Here is a 16,537-nt window from a genome sequence, read left to right as displayed (position 1 = left end):
AAAAGTCAACTTTCAATTACAGACAGAAACATTAGCCAAATGTTTAATGCGCTGTCATCCTTTTTTAATCATAAACCAAACACTGACTTCAGCATAAGAATATTGAAATGCAGTGTGGCTTTATGTTACTTTCTCAAGCATGAGCTCTTACAGTGCTTTGGTTTTAGGGATTTTTCTGTTTTCCTTTTTTTTTTTTTAATTCTGCAATAAAGTTCAGTGGATGAGATTGTGCAAATAAAAAGGCTGATTTCCTTGTTTGTTTGTTTGTTTGACTTAGCACTTATATTCGTATGTGGTAAAAAAACCTGGAAGTTGAGATAGAATGAACAGGCTTTAAAGGCAGAAATTGCTATGGAACTGAAAGTAAATTAATTAAATGCAGTATTTGGAAGACTCTAATGAACAGTGAGAACAAACTGCTTGCATAATGCAATGCATGTCTGTGTTGCTTGTCTTTTCTACTTATTTGCTAGTAGTGACAGTATAGTTGGTTTGAAGAAAGTGATAAGCTTAACGAGAAAGCTCGTCCTTGTCATGAAAACATTCCTCAAGTACTCAGTTATACACAGTGGCACCTTAACTACCTGTAATTTTCCAGTCATTGAACACATGTACCAGGAGGGCAAAATAAAAAATTTATTTTAAATTACAGAGTTGAAACAACTTTGTCACATTTCCTAAGTCCCTCACCCAGATCAACTACTCTGTGTGGGTGTATCTGTCTATAAATCTTCTGTTTACTAGTGCTTATTAAAAAAGCTATGTCAAGTTTTGCTTAGTCAGGTTTATTACTTCAGTTTGTAAGAAGCTGATGTTTTGCTTTAAAATATATTGGTAAAACTTCATTGTCCCTTTGAGCTAATTTTTTTTCATTTTTTCTTCATTGGCTTATAAAGCTTTTTCAATGTTAGAAAATGAGAATGAACATCTAGGGGGAAGTATTTTAAAACCTGACGATTAAATGAAATAGCTTTTCTAGGTCAGTGTTACTCTTCTATTATATTTGACGTGTTAACGATATGGAGTCATTTTAGTTTGATAAACTAAATGCTTTTTTCTACATATTTTTAGAAACTTGAAAATAATCTTTTGCAATAACCTAAAATAATCATTTTTCAGAGGAAATATAGCTTGCTTCTAGTCTACCCCAATCAAGAAAAAGATAAGCATTTCTTCTGGGTTTTTTCCTTAAAAAACCACTGGTAATTCTCTCAACTCTGTTTCAAGAAAAACCAAGATTTTTACCCTCTTAAAAAAACACTGTAAATTAATTTTACCCTTTATTGTGCCCAGAAGCGATTAGTTACCTTAACTGAAAAGGTTTCTCATTTTTATCCCAACCTTAACATTTCTATGACATACAAAGTTATTAGTATTGAATTGATGTTTAAAAGTGCCATTAATTCATTTACCCCAAATGTTCATTAACAATGTAAATGTATGCTGATGTTCTATGAGACAAGGAAGTGACTAATGACTCTTCGCACTAACAACACTTAAAATGAATAGAAACTTTAGATAGCTAATCTTGAAGTAATCAAGACCCTCATTCAGCTTGGCATCTCTGTATGCTCTAAAACAGCTGTCAACTGTTAAAAATATATACACAACACATACATACGCACATGCGAAGATAAAGATATGTAAATACATGGTTCCCCAAGTCATAAAGGTTACCAACTATGGTACATTTTTTATGTTCTATCTATGTAAATATTTTATATAAAGCATCCATTTCATCTTCATGTTGGTTTTTTTTTTTACTGTGAAACACATACTGCATTTTAATTTGAAACTTTATATATCCAACATAAGTCTGTGAAGTTTTAATATATCATTTTAAATGTTTAGATGGTGTTAGGTCGTTGTGCATCAAAGTATACAGTCGTTCCTGTCCATGCAGTCTGTCCATCATTGTCTTCACAAAAGTACTTCAAGACAAGGTTTTTCAACTCTGCCTCAAGTTTCAGGCATGATACAGAATCAACTTGGTGAAAATCTTTTATCTTCAAGTCTTCTGTATCCTGTATCATAGAAATATGGAGGAGAGGTGGTCCATCAGTCGGATGTTCTGTGCGATACTGTAGAATATCAGGACATCTGAATTGTTTTTTGAAGCTGTGCTGAATGCTTAAAGTATTACCTTGGAGACAAAGTGATAGAAGTCTTCACTGAGATGAAGTAATAAAAATAAAGCACATCACTGATAAGGATGGTGAAAAAAAATACTAAATCATAGAGCTAGACAGATTTGTTAATCTACATGAAGTATTGTATTTTTAGTATGTGCAACTGATACCAAAACTTGATGGAGAACCAGGAGATGTCATGTCCAGTTGGAGTTTTGAAATTCTCCCACAAGGCATTTTCATAATATGAAAGAAATCTCAGAAATACATGGGTTATACTGTTAAGTATAGCTGGTTGGAAAACTGCATGCATAGACTACTTTCTGTTCATTCGCTGTCGCTTGGAAGGATATATTGGATGGGATTCCAGAAGTATGTTAATTGAATCTAGTAGTACTCAGTGCTTTTATTAAAATCTCTGTGAAGGTATAGAGAGCAAACGTGGTTTATCTGGGACAGGGTTGTTAGCACAACAGGGGCAGACATACAGTTCAAAGTATTCTTGAGATTTTGGAGAAGTGGCCTGAGAAGAATAAGACATGGTTCACCAGGAACAGCTGCAAGGATTAAAGTTGCAAGTGCTAGGCAGGAGACAATTACCTAGCTGAACAAATAAAAGTAGAGCATTACAGATGAGGTGAGTGTCATTTGGAGAAAGATCTGGGTGTTCATAGCACTCCAAATTTTGTGTAACTGAGGAACTTTGAATCTTGAGTTATGATGAGCCATGAGAATGTGCTTGTTTGCAAGTTTAAAAAATTTAGGATAGGCTGTTAACTATCAGACAGTCAAAATCTTTTTTCTATCCCTTTAAAATATTCCAAAAAAACAGATAAGGTAGTATTTCAGTCTTTTTCTAATGGTTGATTTGGCCTGTGTTATTTTCCTTGTGTCTGATTTTTTTTTCAAGATAGAAAAATGTGCATTGCATATATGCACTCATATATGCTTTTATAAATAACATTTTTAATAGTTGGTAAGAAATTTGTGGCAGGGATTCTCACTTTTGCAATCTGATACTTCAAATCGAAGATTTGAGTTCTTTTAAGAAATTTTAATTTTGGATTTTACCTTTTGAATCTGGTTGTATTTTACTTTATATGCATGTATGTATATGTGCATTGTTGTGTTTGCTTTTGACTATAGTAAGTTGATGGTATCTTGCTACATTTTCTGTTCTAAGAATCTTCATGATATTCTTCATTTTATTCTAACAATATTTTTGAACTATTCCCCCTGAAACAGGGAACTTTATCAGAGAAACTGATAAATCTTACCTTTTTTTGTCTCCAGCAGAGACTTTATAAACCCTGAATATATGAAGAGAAATTTCAGAAACTTTGCTCTTCTACCTTCTCCCTGCATATTGCATCTGACAAACTATTTTGTTCATTTCCAAATGGTTGAGGTTTATATTTAATTGAAACGGGATAACTAGGTTAACTGTTTCTGAGCTGCTGTAAATTTTTACTCTAAGTTTCAGTGTTCACCACATTGTGACACAAGTTTTGAAGAGCATAGTAGGTAGTATTCCCATTTCATTGATGTAATGAGAAGGTTGATCCTCTAAGGACACACTGGAACAATGCATTTAATACTCTTCAATTTAATTTGCTCAATATCACAATTAATACAATTAAGGTCACTCGAAATGAAACTATTAACGAATTGGGTAATTTACTTTAACAATGTCAGTGTGTTCTCACAATTACATTTGCTTTAATTAGTGTACAAGCCATTACTTAATAGCACACTTCACATAGAAAAATGTAATGTGTTCTTTGTTCTTAATAGAAGAAAAGGGGAAACCTTTAATGTGTCTGAGTGTTTTGGATTTGGAGTTTGGGGGTGTATATTTCATGTCTAAAGGCTATAGTTGGTGGTGAGGACAGAGAAGGCTGATATAGCTCAAAGGACAAAGATAACTACTGGAGTGTGTGACTGAAATTAATTGAGTTAAGATAGATCAGTTGCCCACCTCATACTTACTTACCATTGCATCCCTCCTGATTCTTAAGGCTGCCATGAAAAAATACAAGGGGTGGTAAGAGAACATTCATATTTCTATTTTGACCATATTCTGTGTGTTTCCATTGCTCATCTTTGGAGAATTTTGCTGTTCCAGTGTTAACCTCATAACTCTGATCACTAGAAAGTGTTACCATGTAGAACTATACCTTACATGGAGTTTGAGATACCTGGCTTATATCAGTGTTACATAGAAAACATGTAGTAAACAGGGGAATTAATTAATAAAGTAAATGCCACCTTCTCTGGACCTAACAGGACCCAAGTGCTATCAAATAATTTCCCAAATCTTAAGTGTTATTCACATGGGACTGTGTTGATCTTGGGTACATCCTTTCACATTTGTTCCAGGGTTAAGTGAATTTTTGCTGTCAGAAAATCGTATTATCTCCTAATCAGTCAGTAGCTCTTCCGTGTTATGAGTTGGGGTTTTTTGCGCTTATGACCCCCTTCAATCAGGGAGACAATGCTAATGCAGATTGCCCTGTGTGGTGTTTATCTGTCTCTGTGTTTAGAGATCACTTCCACAATTACATTTAAAAGAAACAACCACAGAGGTCTGGACCTCTCTGTGTGAGAAGTACGCTCCTAGGTAAAAGCAATTGAGACTGCAGATATAGTGAGTTCTTGAAGCCTTACTACTTTCTTATCAGATGTTTTTTGATATTGTATTGTATGACATCATGCGTGTCATGTAATGTGTATTGTTTCATCTTCTCTCCAGGAAGGGACATGTACATGAAGTATAGTATTGTGTTTTTAAGAGTCCTTTTAAATATGCATGCTACTGTGTGTTTTCATTAAAAAGACAAGATTGGAGCAGTGAACCTCTTTGCATTATATTGGAACAGAAGGTGCTGAGGGTTGTGATTGTTTTTAACGCCTTTGGGATTTCATGCTATGGTTTGCACCAGGCCCTGAGAATGCCCAGTGTCCTTCACTGGCGAGTTTTACGCTTCAGGCAGAAAGCTTCAGTGTGCCCCACCAGCACCGTTGTTGCTACTGGTCCTCGTTGCTGCTGGTCTCCTCCTGGGCTTGGCTTTTCCAAGGTATGCCAGAGGAGAAAGAGCTGTCTTCAGTCTGGTTCACTTCATATTGGATGAATAAAAGCAAGAATGGTTTTTACATCTTCAAACACGATATGCTAACATAACAAGCGTTTTAATATTCATTTATTAATAATAACTACTGTTTAGCTTGCTTTTAATTGAGCAGCAACAGGACTGTAGTGACAAAGGCTATTGGAGCAACACAGTATGTCTTGAGCTAACTCAGCCTGTCACTAGCTCCTTCCCCACAACTCTTCCTTTTATCTTCTCTTTTCTGTATTAGAAATACGTTGTTATTAAGAGATCAGTTAATGGAGAAACTATGTGTGTTTAAAAATACATATATTTAGTATAAAATTAGTTGAAAATAGCCAGCACACAGTACATTTTTTGCTTTAAAGACTGTATTTGTATTTGTACGGGTGTTGACATGCCCTTACAAATTTGCCAGTTGTGGGCCCTTTGGTTTCGGCGCCTTGCTGCAAATTCGTTATTTAGGAACTGCAGGAGTATTTTAAATGACTTCAGCTGTGGGAGCGAATGTGAGTAGTTGACACAGTCTTGTGGGTTACTGGCTTCCAGATTTGGATTTTCCTCTCCAGAATTGGTAGCTGCAGTTTTTTTGGTGCCTTCATGTGAGCGGCACATTACATCAATTCTAGTTTGGAGGTTATACTATGGCGTGGGTAGCTGGCACAAACACCATGTAGGGAAATTGCCTTCAGTGGTTGATAAAGCAGATATTAAAGAATACCTTTTGTCTGTTGAGCTAAAAGAAATCTAAAATGTTAATTTTGAAACTTCTACTCTAATTCGGTGTATGAAAATAAGACCATTCTCACTAATGACATTGGCACACTACCTCGGTTCAGTTGTCTCAGCTGGGAATTTCCAGTTCTTTCCAGATACAGCCCTGCCTGAATACTGGCATAAATCGCTTGTCAGCCTTACGTCATTCTTCTAATAACTCCTTGTGACCCTACTTTGGGAAAAACTGATTTCAGCGTTTCTTTTTCTTTTCCTAGCTTTTCCCAAATCCAGGTTAAAGCTCAACTAGTTGGTTGTCATCTCGCTTCCTGTTATACCTGTGGTATAATAGACATGGTATAAAAGGAAATGATGCAAGTTGAATGAAGAAGAAAGGGGTTTTTACCAAATTTTACATACTTAGAGGAGCTTCAAATGCCAAGTAGAAATTTCCATTTTAACTATAGTAACTTACTGAACAACAAAATTAAAACAGAATAATCTTTTTTAATACAACCTCTGTAAATGTAATTAAGAGTATGTTAAAACTAGCTCATTATTAGAAGTTATACAGAAGCTAACGATGAGAATGGAATCATTCTTTGAATATTTTACTCAGACTTGATACAAAAATATAATATGAAGGTTACTACCCATAAACACCTCAAATATTAAGTGTTTCCAGGCAATGATGAAATTATGTTAAATGGCTATATCTCCTACATACAGAAAAGGCAGATTCTCTTAATTTAAAAAAAATTGAATCGTACAAGTTTGATTGTACTTGTATATGTATAATAAACAACTAGTAAATCAGAATTCTAGCTGAGGCCAGCATGATTGGTACAGGATAATAATTAGATGTTTGAGTTCACTTCTGTCCTGACGCACAGAAGGTTGTAATTTACAAAGCAGTCTGTGAATTGTGTGCAGCTAGCTGATGTTACAGACCTCTGTATCTGAGATTAAATGTATGTTAAAACATTTTGAAAGAGTTTAACTGCCACAGATTTGATTGTATTAGAAATTGATAGCTCTATATAACAGAAATATGTCAGCACAGACAGGATCTTTCCTGTTTTTCATATATGTGGACATTTATAAAGATCTGGAATTCCTTATTTTAAAAAGGGAATGGTTCAATCTACTTTCACTTAAGTGCCAAGTGATACTGCAAAGCTTCAATTTTAGGCTTCCGATTGACTAATAAGCCTTATTCTTTAGCCTCCTTGGGTACCCGTGTCCTTGTCCTCTTTGGACGTGGAAAACTAAGAGGTGTGGAAGGTGAGAGATAAAGTACTGTCATATTTATTTTAAGTGGTAAGAAATTATCTGGCAAGATGTGTATTATTTATTGACAATCTGGCCTTTTAACAAAGAAAAATAGGCCTATGCTTAGGTTGCCACTGCTACAACCGAAACAGCTGATACTTTAATGAACAACATACTGAGGGCCATCCAGGACATAAGGCAAATTAAGCAGGTTACAAACTGCATATCTTCTGTTTAGGTATAGGAGATCTCCCTGGCTCTGACAATTAGCTCCGCTGATCAGGCAAGCAGACAGACAGAAACAGAAGGAGGCCATTTGTATCAATTTGAGGAACAGAACTAGTAATGAAGTAAAATATCCATACCAGGTAGTTTCACCTCAGCTTTGGAACAGATATTTCTAACTGCTGGTTTCAGCTTTGTAATAGCAAATAAATAAATAAATATGTGCTGCTTAACAAAAGCTTATTTTCTGTTGTTTACAAATCGAGAGCAAAGGAATAATAATACTTCTAACCTAGAGGTTTTTTTAAAAAAGAGAAAACATTTTCTGGACATACAAGCAAATATGAATCTTGGTAACCTGACAGCTTTGTTTAAACGTTGAATTTGAGTTTCCTTTCATGAAAATCTTTTCAAAGTACAGCAATTCAGCTGTGAAAACCTGAATACATTAATGATGACAAAGAACCTCTGGAATGAGCCAACATTTGTTTTTGTTCTTGTACAACATTTCCTGATGAATTGCACATACAAAAATGTTGCAGGTTATTTTAATTTTCTTTTCTTACTTTGATAATAAATGTCTCTACTGTTTACCTTTTTGGTTAAGGTACCTTATTATTACTAATCAGCTTTAATTATTTATAGCAAAATTACTGTGAAAGATGTTTCTTTGATGTTGGAAAAAGTCAGGGACCTGATCCTGATCCTATTATAATTAATGGCTATGTTCCAATTGACTGTAAAGGTAAGAAGCCTGAGTGCCCTTATTGTCTAAGGGAAGCAGTAATTTAGCCCAAGGTACTGGATTGTAGTTAGTTACCTGGAGTTCCTCAATTTTTGGAGTGCTCAGATTTCAAGCATTTGGTGTCAGAAGATTTGGCCACGCAGTGCATATAACTGACTTTTAGAAGTCCTGGTCTTCATTTTACTTGTAAGATACACAGTAATTGAAAAAAGGCTAAATATACAGGATAATGGAAGGATGCCTTTATCTCTAAAGAAAATTGAGTGCTAAAATGGGGGGAGTGGGAGACATGTGCGTGGCCTTGCTGCTTTTGTCTTTCTCCACAGTCAACAAAATAGCAAACTAACCCAAGTCTAAACAACGCTGGATAAGGAACATCATGTTTCAAATGCATGTATGTGAGCTTATGCTTAAATCTTGCTTTGTATAAGTGAACTATTGCTAGGTTTTGTTACTAAATATTTTAAGCTTGAGATTTATATGGATGTACATATACACACACTCTATGACAAGATGGAACACTTCTGTCAGATCTAGAATATCTTTTAATTATTCGTAAGTATCCCTGTTCAGCTTTTTCATCATGTCAGATGTTTAGATCATTGCATCAGTAATCATGTGACTATAATGTTTCAACTGCAGTACAAATGACACAAAAGGATATAGCAGATTAGATTTATTTTCACTATTTGTGACAATCACACAAGCTTATAACACAGTTTGTGCTCCATGTCTTGATCTGTTTAAAAAGGGAAGCGGGACTTTGGATGTTTGGTTTGTGTCTGTGTGCTTACTTCATTCTATTAGAAGGTGTCATATACCAAAGAAGCTATGAAATTAATTCTCATAACTGCCATAGGAAGAATAACTAGACTATAGGTTCTCATGCAAAAAGAAATGTAAAGCAGGTGAAATGACATGCCTAGTTCATACAAGAAGTCTCTAGCTGGGCCAGGAAGTGGACCCAGATTGTTCAAGGTCCAGAACACTGCTGTGGTGACAATGCCATCTTTAAGCTCTTGCTTTCTTTCGGCTAATTTGTGTGAGGCGGGTAGCTAATTCGCTAAAAAAAGAGTAACTTTGGTACATGTCAGAACACACACACACAACCTTTTAATGTTTTATATACAAACTTAAAATAAAAAAGCACTTGTCAGCTGAGAAACTTCAACTAAAAGTATTTTTGGTAATGGAAACGAAAAATATTTTAGAAGATGCAGATCATTGTCACTTTTTCAGTATTATGAGTAATCAAATGAAGTTAAAATGTTTTGAATATGTTAAACTATTTCCTAAACTTTCGTAAATGCTGGGTCAGTGCAGATATAAATGGGTGTTACTGTTAAAACACGATTTGGCCACAAGTTTAAGGAATGCTACTCCAGCTTAATGAAGTAGTTACCAAAGTTGCTTTGTTTGTGCTTGTTTATTTCACTATTTTATATCTCAGCATTGCCAGCTCCTGTGTTAAGAAGAGGGAAAATACTAAAACTTCTTAGATTTTTTTGAAGTAAGCACTATATACTGCTTTTACTGTTTCATTATGTTATTAGGTACTGGGGGCATTAGCTGGCTTGATGTATTGCTCGATGTACCTTGCAAATCAGTGAATACAGTGATATCCTCATATTTACCCTGCAGCTACTGTTGAGGTACATGAAATACCTGTTGCTTTGACATTTCATGGAAAGTAGGTGGGAAGGTTAAAAATCAGATTTAATGTAAGTAAACTGTAATAGCCACTTTAAAAAACAAAGCAAAACAACTGCTTTAATTTTCTTCTGTTCAGTATCTTAATCTGTACAAACAGCTGGCAGTTAAATGCTTCTGCTTGGATACTGGAGTGGTGAACAATAATACATAAACTCTGGGACAGGAAGACTGCACTCAAATTTTTGAACAAATTGTATTCAGTTTAGTGCAACTGGGACCATGTAACCAAAATATTAGCAGTAGCCCTGTATGATAAATTTCTCCACTAAAATTTTGATATCCAATTACAAATCATTATTCTTGATCTTCCTAGAAGTTAAAAGGCACAAACTTCATCCAGATAAAGCTTTTATAGTGGTGATAATTCTTTTCTTCTGAGAAATTGGATTTGTAATGGAATCAATGATTTAACCTTAGGAAAAATGAACTGTATAGTGTTTCAGTACTAAGTGCAATTGAAGGGATGGAGTTCTTGTGTAATACGTGTGAAAGTATGTTTTCAATGATGGGAAAATGTTTGAGTTTCATTATAGTAGGGTACATTTTCTATATGTTAGTCGAAATATTTGAAGATACCATTGCTGGTTATGTTTACTTTTCATTTGAAATATTTAAAGAGTGGAGCAACAGAACACAAATATGTCCATTAGTGGGCATTTCTACTTTGCACTCAGATGAATTGTCATCAAATTTGATTTGCTGACTGGTGGCCAGAACAGATGTTATCTTAATGGAAGAGAGAAGCATATTGAGCCACAGGGCCACCTCCAAACTTCTGTGACCGAATATTGGTTCATTGTTGAAGTACGAAAGAAAATACTCCTCTGCAAAAGTGTACAAAGCTCTATGCTGAATTATGACAGCTAGGTGGCCACAACATTATCGGTTACACTAAGATTGAGATTTTATTGCTATAAAAAGTGTAGCATTAAAATGTTTTTTTTTTTAAAAAAAAAAAAAAAAAAAAAAAAAAAATCCCCTGGCAGATGAGTTTGTGTCTTTTGCTTATTTGAATTTGAAAGAAAGAAGGGATGTAAATCAGAGCTGATACTGTGGAAGACTCTAGATCTTTTGGGGGCTCTTGTGACTATAACTAGTGAAAACTTCTGGTTTAAAAGTTCTGGAATTAAACTGACATTTTTCTGCAGGATTAAATTTAATGTGTTTTATAAATTTATATTTATGATGAACACATGACAGTTTTAGTTGTGGCATTTGCATGAACTAAAGTTACACATTAGAATAACTACTTGTTCAAGTGAAGATTTTTTTTTTTTTTAAGAAGCTGGTTTGTAACATAATTCTATCAGAAGCAAACTTCTGATTTGGAAAAATACCATGTAAACCCTGTATTAAATGCTCCTTGGTGCTTTTAAAAAAGAGCATATAAAGCCTGTATTAAATGGTCTTTGGCTCTTTCTCATATATTTAATTTTTGCAGGAAAAAAAGAAATTTTTTTTGTAAAAGCAGCTATAAATGAAAACCACAGATTTAATTCTGGACATAAAAAATCTGCTGCAGATTTTTCATCTTGGAATTAATATGATATTTATGATATTACAAGTCCTCTAGATATTACAAATTTAGGAAGATACTTGCAGGTTTTCTGCGATTTCAAAGACACTTACTCATATCTGTCAGATTCAATTTGAGATTCCTGTGGAAAAAATGAGCCTGCATTTGGTATCTGGCATTTGCATTACTTGGCTAAAGACAGTTTTATTTTTCTGCATATTACTCTGTTCCTTGCTAAAGCTGTAGCTCAGAGCAGCAACTTTGAAACTTTTGAACATACCTAAGCGGTTTGGGCTTTTTTTATTAATACATAAAGATGAATTTAAGTTGAACATTGTATTAACTGTGACAGTCTTTTAACTCAAATACAGAAGTCAGATACTTCTGATTTTTGTGAAGCTGAAATCAATTGTCAATTGATAGTTGCTTTTGATATATATAACAAAATTATCATGATTGCATTAAAACAATACTGAATGTTAAGGTAGGAAGTGGTGACATCTGAAAGTCATGTAGTAAATTACATGTACAGTGGTAATCTTCTGTTACCTTAGCATAAGGAGCAACTTACACTATGGATCCTACAGTGTGGGTGCTTACTATAACGATACCAAGTCTTTGCTGCAAGAGAATAAAAATAAGCAGTTACTTTATGATTCCTTCGTGCTATAATCACTTTAGGAAAAAGGGCATGATTATTGAGAAATGTTATTAATCAGACTATTTTTTTTAAGGTAATTTAAACCTTTAAAGATTATTTGAGACATTGGAAGACCAGCATGGGTCTTTGCGAAAGGAGCAGAGTTGTACAAGTACCATGTTCAGCCACCTCCTAGTGCCCCTTCTGGCTTGCCACATAGATGGCCATTGATGGCTCAACCCAAGCTGCCACAATGAAGTTTGTACACCTTGTAATTATTCCCCTGTTTAGCTCTTTACTTTGACCGTCAAGTAATTTTCTGTTTATAAATTGACACCATTTTGCATCAAAGGTGGTGAGTCAGTTTTGGGACTTCTAACTTACTTTAGTAATTCTCATTTACCGGTTGCTCCCAAGTCTGTATCTGGTTTCAGTTTTGATGAAGTTAGGGCAAAGCACAATTTGAGGGCTTTGGATTGGGTCTGGTTTTTTCCTTTTACAAACCATACGTCAATGCTCCAAAGGCCTGTCTTGTGGCTGGTTAAAACAAAATAAAAACACCTATAAAAGGTCCCACTCTGAGAAATATGTACTAATTTCAGACAAAAATTCTTTTCATTTGGTGTTTACGAATTGCACTTTTAAAACTTTGCTTAGAGGTGGGGAGGAGTGTTTCAAAAATAGGATGTTTAAGTAAAATGACTACAAAAGCATGTAATCGTCTATTTTAGTGTATTTCTTCTTCTGAATAAGTTATGCTCTAATAAAAATTAAAGAGCAAGTTGCATTTCGAAGATCAGGTCATCGTAATTCATTGACATTAGGCCACATAACTGAATAATGTCTTACTTCAGTGAAATACATCAAATGAGATCAACAATTATGACTCATAAACATGCCTCGCAGGCATAAAACAGCAGGGAATTAGCATGTGAGGCTGATAAATATGCATGTAAATAAGCTCCCAAAGGAATAACATGGGTTTGATTGATAGGTTTAGAATTGGAACATATGTAAACCCCTTTATTCCTCATTCTGGTGTAGCTAAGTAAAGATGCGTTTTACTTGTTAAAAGTTTCAATAACTTTGTAAATCTTAATGCCACATCTGCTTTTGTGTGTGCAGGCACGTGTGGGTGTCACTTGAGAGATTGATTGAATTGTCTACAGGGTAGATGCCCTCACACTAAGATTGTAGTGTTTGTGTATGTATAGTGGAGCAGTTGTGTATGTGCATGCACATGTATACATATTTAGGCACTGCATATTAGGTGGTGTTGAGCAGATTATTTGGGGGTCTATTTTACTCAGAATTTACAGATTTTAAAGTTTGCTTCCTAAGTAGGAAACTGGGTTGTGAGTTTTGGTATGTGCACTGGTATATTTATTTTTGCAAATACATTCTGCATTGAAGGTAATTACTATTTATATTACAGAAGGTCCCACAAGTGCTACTACATTTAAGAGTCTAGCAGTGATTCTTTATAAACTTCCATTTTTGTTGGCATCTTACAGCTTGAGCTCTTATCTACAACTTCAAAGTACCTATCACAGCAGTATCTTTATGTTGATCAGCACGAGTGTTTATGCTGTGCAGAGATTTACATCCGTATTGTTAGAAAAGTATATAACATACTTTGTCTTTGTAAAACATTTATACTTTGCTTTGCCAAATACAGACCAATTGGTTGCCATTTTCATGTGGCCTGGTGTACATCTACTTTATTACCGTTCCCCGCTATTAGGCAATAAAAACTTTTCCAACCGATGCACACTTAGTGATGTTGCATCACACTGTAATTATGCTAAAGTGATCTTAGACCAGTGGCAGGCAAGATGCAAAAACATTTTCAATAGTATGAAGTGTGTATTGACTGTAGATTTTAGTTATGTGTGGTTTATAGCTAAAATCATCATTCTGAGAAATTGGAGATGGGGCTGGCATCAGAGATCACAGTTGTTCACATGTGCAAACCTCAATCCTGTAATACCTGCCTTCTGCTTAGAGATACCTTTCTGTGGAAATAAAGCTTGAGCAAAATGACTTCCATCTTTTTAGATTTATAGGGTGGCAGAGACTGCGTTTTTCACTTAAGATCAGTAAATTCAGGAGCTACTGCTTAATTCTGAAAGCCAGCTCTTTTTGCTGCTTAAAAATAAATAAATAAACTTGTAGCACTTAGAGACATCAGCATCAAATCTCACATGAGTTCTCATGTAGCAATTTATAGCTACCTTGTATAATTTGTATAGAAATGTTAAGTTGATCCCTGCTCCAACAGTGTCAACTGTTTAACCCAGAACGTAACAGCCTCTGACACCAAGAAAAAGTGAGCTCTCTATACAGACTAGGGGAGGAGATTTTGTGACAGAGCTGAATAAGCAGATTGCTATCAGGAACTCTGGTGGCCCATGTTTCTAGCTGCATAGCACTGTACTTTTTCACAGAGGATGCCTATGTATTTCTTGAGCCAACAGAAATAGAAAACAAACAACTCCTCCCCCCCCCAACACTGTGCCCTTTTTACAGTCAGGGCCTTGACAGGCTGTTACTCAGTTTCCATTCCCCACAAGGAGTGTCCTTGAATGGCCCAAGAGAAGCCAGGAAATTGTTTCTAAGTATTTTTTTCTTCATTCACCTCTAGAATTTTCCACATTTTCTCCAACATGTGTGAAGCCACTGGGAAATATGGTTAAATGAGTTAAGCAGACATCACCCATCTGTGCATCTCAGGGAAAATAAAAACAGTGCTGTCCCTCCGAAAGCTGTCTTGGTACATAACCAAAATCAGAAGAATAACCACTCTCTGAAGCTCAACCTAGGCAAGGCTCTTGCAGGAAGAAACGGAGGAGCACTTTGAAAAAAACTGCTGCATCTGGTTTACCCCAGTCTTGCTGGTGAGTAGCCTTTGCAGAACACAAGGTGGTCCTGGCACCTGGCACATTCCGAAATGCCTGAAGGCTACTGGACACCCAAGAAAACATGACTGCACATCATATCTGCTTCAGACAGTGTTAAAAACCTGGCATTCTGCCCCAGCTCTGAACTTCAGTCCCCTCACAAGCCAAAATGATCACGTTGCAGCCTCTTCCTTGTTTGTATAAATGTTTGATAATTCTAGACAGAAGGCATTGCAAGAACCCTACTTTTGCTCAAGTCTTGATTCACCCTTTAATATTGTTCATTGCCGCTCTTTCTACTACTCAAATGATTTGTAATTTGTATCTCTCAAACGGTTCCCACTTGGATTTCTCATGCACTGAAAAGTCAGATGCCTGACATTACTGTGTAAAGTTAAGTGCTTGGGGTTAATGAATGGCATTAAATTTTATGAGGTCATGTCCAGTAGATGTTAAAAGAAGCTTAAGGCAACTTTATCACTGATAGAAATTAACAGTTGGCACGAAAGAATGCCTGAGGGAGTTCAGTTCTAAGCAAAAATAAAATTGGTGGTATAAAACCTAAAATACAGAGTCATTGTGATTAATGTAAACATTTTTGTTAGGTAATTGGTTATGTGTTGCAGTAAAAGAAATGAGACCTCACAGTTTGAAAGAAAATAATATTATTCTATTTAGAAAGCAATTAATGTTTCTAGTCAAATAAAAAAAAAATCTACATCACGTACAATATTTATATTCTTTCAGTAAACATATAACCTTTGGGGCTATATTTATCAAATAGTCAAGTCTCCACTTATTTACATTACTTTTTTCTTTGGGCAAAATGTGTTTTCCCTAGTGGAGTACGTTATTTTGTTTCATTAAACCTTTATTTCTACTCACATGCATTGCTTATATTACAGACCAAATGAGTAAATTCAGTGTACTTAAGTCATCTAAGGTTTGTGTTTTGGGGTGACTGATGGATGGCATGAAAATTCTGTTTCAAAAAGAAAATGGCTACATTAACTTATGGATAGATCTGTTTTGCATAATTATGTGGGGAACTATTCAGTAATTACACTAGTATTCACATGCTGTAATTTTCATCGTCTTTATTCACTGTCATTCCAGTGAGAGGAAACAGAAAACTTGTTCAGACGTATATATTCTTTCTTGCTCTGTCTTATGACCTGCAGTCACAGCATAGACTACTTTTTCAAATAATGCCTGTGCTCAACTAAGACAGCTATTGTCTTGAATTTCACTCCAATGGTATGTGTCTAAATTCTGCACACATACTTTGAAGTCTCTAATACCATGCTATGGATATGCCTGAATGACCTCGTGCAGACCTGTTCCTTTCACATCACTTGAGGTCTGTGCTGTCTGGATGCAGCGTTGGAGGTAACAGTTGTCAAGCCTGCTGAGAATGCAGAGCTCTAGTGTAGTAGAGTCAAAGTTTCTGGATCAGAGCTTTTTCTCATCTCCAGTTGGACAGAGATGTACCATACCTGTTGTGGTTTAACCCCAGCCAGCAACTGAGCACCACGCAGCCACTCTATCACTCCCCTCCTCAGCTGGACAGGGG

At 35.4% G+C, this 16,537-nt stretch overlaps 1 protein-coding gene across 1 annotated transcript in view; it reads left to right on the top strand.

Moving 5' to 3' along the window:
• The window catches only part of TBC1D5 (TBC1 domain family, member 5), a 297,889-nt gene that overhangs the window by 104,608 nt on the left and 176,744 nt on the right, over positions 1-16,537 (top strand). The gene's annotated exons all lie outside the window — the stretch shown is intronic.

The sequence above is a fragment of the Haliaeetus leucocephalus genome, unplaced genomic scaffold, assembly GCF_000737465.1.
Source record: "Haliaeetus leucocephalus isolate CR32 unplaced genomic scaffold, Haliaeetus_leucocephalus-4.0 Scaffold135, whole genome shotgun sequence".
NCBI lineage: Eukaryota > Metazoa > Chordata > Aves > Accipitriformes > Accipitridae > Haliaeetus > Haliaeetus leucocephalus.
The sequence above is the reverse complement of the archived record's forward strand: the minus strand, read 5'-3'. Positions and strand labels throughout refer to the sequence as shown.